Below are 4,421 nucleotides of genomic sequence, written 5' to 3' on the forward strand. Positions count from 1 at the left end.
CAAATAAAACACCAGACAATATTGTAGGAGCTTCATGGTACATTCATTGTGGTCAAAACTCAGTATTTTAGCATTAGACTAGGTCATTGATTCCAGCATTACACAGGAAAACCTGCACAAGTCTCAAAGTCTTATAGAAATGAAACTGAACGGATCATCTAGCATCGACCTAGGCACCGGAAAAGACAATGGCAGAAACAGCCCTGTCGACCCTGCAAAGTCCTCCTCACTAACATCTGGGGGTTAGTGCCAAAACTGGGAGGACTGTCTCACAGACTAGTTAAGCAACAGTCATACTCACAGAATCATACCTTACAAACAATGTCCCAGACACCACCATCACCATCCCTGGATATGTCCTGTCTCACCGGCAGGACAGACCCAGCAGAGGGGGCGGCACAGTGGTATACAGTCAGGAGGGGGTTGCTCTCGGAGTCCTCAACATTGACTCCAGACCCCATGAAGCCTTATGGCTTCAGGTTAAACATGGGCAAGGATACCTCCTGCTGATTACCACATACCGTCCTCCCTCAGCTGATGAATCAGTACTCCTTAATATTAAGCAACACTTAGAGGAAGCACTGAGGATGGCAAGGGCACAAAATATACTCTGACTGGGAGATTTCAATGTCCACCACCAAGAGTGGCTCGGCAGCAGTACTACTGATCAAGCTGGTTGGGTCCTAAAGGACATAGCTGCTAGACTGGGTCCGTGGCAGGTGGTGAGGGAACCAACAAGAGGGAAAAACATACTTGACCTCATCCTTACTAATCTGCCAGCTGCAGTTGCATTTATCCATGACAGTATCGGTAGGAGTGACCATTGCACAGTCCTTGTGGAGACGAAGTCCCGCCTTCACATTGAGAACAACCTCCATCGTGTTGTGTGGCACTATCACCGTGCTAAATGGGACAGACTTCGCACAGAACTAGCAACTCAAGACTGGGCATCCATGAGGCACTGTGGGCCATCAACAGCAGCAGAATTGTACTTCAGCGCAATCTGTAACCTCACGGCCCGGCATATCCCCCACTCAACCATTACCGTCAAGCCAGGGGATTAACCCTGGTTCAATGAAGAGTGTAGGAAGGCATGCCAGGAGCAGCAGCAGGCATACCTGAAGATGAGGTATCAACCTGGTGAAGGCATCAAACAGGACTATTTGCACACCAAACGGCAAAAGCAGCAAGTGATAGAGCTAAGCGATCCCACAACCAACGGATCAGATCTAAGCTCTGCAGTCCTGCCACATCCAGTGACGAATGGTGGTGGACAATTAAACAACTCACTGGAGGAGGAGGAGGCTCCACAAACATCCCCATCCTCAATGATGGAAGAGCCCAGCACATCAGTGCAAAATATAAGGCTGAAGCATTCTCAGCAATCTTCAGCCAGATGTGCCAAGTGGATGTTCCATCTCAGCCTCCTCCAGTGGTCCCCAGCATTACAGATAGCAGTCTTCAGCCAATTCGTTTCACTCCACGTGATATCAAGAAACGATTGGAAACACTGGATAATGCAAAGACTACGGGCCCTGACAACATTCCGGCAATGGTACTGAAGACTTGTGCTCCAGAACTTGCTGCTCCCCTAGCCAAGCTGTTCCAGTACAGTTACAACACTGGCATCTATCCTACAATGTGGAAAATTGCCCAAGTATGTCCTGTACACAACAAGCAAGACAAATCCAACCCGGCCAATTACCGCCCCATCAGTCTACTCTCAATCATCAGTAAAGTGATGGAAGGTGTCATCAACAGTGCTATCAAGCAACGCCTCCTCAGCAATAACCTGTTAAGCAATGCCCAGTTTGGGTTCCATCAGGGCCATTCAGCTCCTGATCTCATTACAGCCTTGGTTCAAACATGGACAAAAGAGCTAAATTCCAGAGGTGAGATGAGACTGACAGCTCTTGACATCAAGGCTGCATTCGACCAAGTGTGGCATCAAGGAGCCCTAGCAAAACTGGAATCAATGGGTATCGGGGGCAAACTCTCCGGTGGTTGGAGTCATACCTGACACGTAGGAAGATGGTTGTGGTTGTTGAAGGTCAGTCATCTCAGCTCCAGGACATCTCTGCAGGAGTTCCTCAGGGTGGTGTCCTAGGCCCAAACATCTTCAGCTGCTTCACCAATGACCTTCTCTCCATCATAAGGTCAGAAGTGGGGATATTCGCTGATGATTGCACAATGTTCAGCACCGTTCGTGACTCCTCAAATACTGAAGCAGTCCATGTTCAAATGCAACAAGATGTGGACAATATCCAGAGATAGTAAGAACTGCCGATATTGGAGTCTGAGATAAAACAATGTGGAGCTGGAAGAACATAGCAGGCCAGACAGCATCAGAGGAGCAGGAAAGCTGATGTTTCAGGTCGGGACCCTTCTTCAGAAACGTCGGCTTTCCTGTTCATCTGATGCTGCCTGGTCTGCCGTGTTCTTCCAGCTCCACACTGTGGACAATATCCAGGCTTGGGCTGACAAGTAGCAAGTGACATTCGCGCCACACAAATGCTAGGCTATGACCATCACCAATACGAGACGATCTAACCACACCCCTGGACATTCAATGGTGTCACCATCACTGAATCCCCCACTATCAACATCCTTGGAGTTACCATTAACGCAGAAACTCAACTGGATTCACCACATAAACACAATGGCTACAAGAGCAGGCCAGAAGCTAGGAATAATGTGTTGAGTAACTCACTCCCTGACTCCTCAAAGCCTGTCCACCATCTACAAGGCACAAGTCAGGAGTGTGATGGAATACTCCCCACTTGCCTGGATGAGTGCAGCCCCAACAACACTCAAGAAGATTGACACCATCCAGGACAAAGCAGCCCGCTTGATTGGCACCACATCCACAAGCATCCACTCCCTCCATCATCGATGCTCAGTAGCAGCAGTGTGTACTATCTACAAGATGCACTGCAGAAATTTACCAAAGATCCTCAGACAGCACCTGCCAAATCCATGACCACTTCCATCTAGAAGGACAAGGGTACCAGACATACGGCAACACTACCCCCTGCAAGTTCCCCTGCAAGTTCCCCTCCAAGTCACTCATCATCCTGAATTGGAAATATATCACCTTTCCTTCACTGTCACTGGGTCAAAATCCTGGAATTCCCTCCCTAATAGCATTGTGGGTCAACCCACAGTCAGTGGACTGCAGCAGTTCAAGAAGGCAGCTAACCCCCACTTTCTCAAGAGCAACTAGGATCAGGCAATAAATGCTGGCCCAGGCAGCAATGCCCACATCCCTCAAATGAATAGAGAGAGAATAAAAACAATGAAGTTTGGTAAAGTTACCATAGTCCTAGAGGACCACAAAGCTGTGCACTCATCCAAGAGATGGTATGTGTGTGTGTGAGAGAAAGAGAGAGAGAGAGAGGTGACTGGTGTTTTAACCTGAAGGTCAGGGGAGAGTCCTTCATGGTGACCTTAGCCAGTGCAGAATTAAACCCATGCTTTTGGTGTTACACTGCATTGTAAACCAGTTGTCCAGCCAACTGAACTAATTAACCCCCTACAATGCAAAACAGCCCTATTGCACAGCGTGCGTGGACTGATTCAGGGATGCAGTCTTGCTCTAGACTGTGAAGACAAACTAAATATTAAGAAAAATATACATTCCAGATGAGCACGTAAAATTCCAGGGCATAGTAGGCTATGGAGCAGTGTAGTTTGGTGTTTGTTGGTCGGAATGGACATGGTTGGCCGAAGGGCTTGTTTCTATGCTGTTTGACTCTATGACTGTATCCCATACTGTGAATTCAATGCACTTCACATGATCACCACCTCTCTTGGGCTCAGTGAGACGAAGCTTCCAAAGCCATGAACTCTCAGACCGAACTCCTGTGCAATCTACAGAGGAATGTCTCCAGTTTGAGGGACTGGAAGCAAATGAGAAAATAACCTTACACACAGCAGTCATTTGTATGGATACTCATAGATCCATACTGGTGCAGAACATCAGAGAATCTCATTGACCATGTCAATAGCTTAATACCATCTCTACAGCCACAGACTGGATGGATCTGGCAATAATGCAGGAGCTGCATATCATGGTGGGGACAGGTCTGTCACTATATAACAATGGGGCTATAGTACTAGTGCAGACAGCTCTGTCACTGTATAACATTGGTGGGGACAGGCCTGTTGCTGTATAACACTGGGGTACAGCACAGGTGGGGACAGGTCTGTCACTGTATAACACTGGGGTACAGAACTGGTGGGGACGGGTCTGCCACTGTATAACACTGGAGTACAGCACTGGTGGGGAAGGGTCTGTCACTGTATAACACTGGGGTACAGCACTGGTGGGTACGGGTCTGCCACTGTATAACACTGGGGTACAGTACTGGTGGAGACGGGTCTGTCACTGTATAACACTGGAGTACAGCACTGGTGGGGAC

This window comes from Rhincodon typus, chromosome 23 (assembly GCF_021869965.1).
Source record: "Rhincodon typus isolate 14 chromosome 23, sRhiTyp1.1, whole genome shotgun sequence".
NCBI classification, from domain to species: domain Eukaryota; kingdom Metazoa; phylum Chordata; class Chondrichthyes; order Orectolobiformes; family Rhincodontidae; genus Rhincodon; species Rhincodon typus.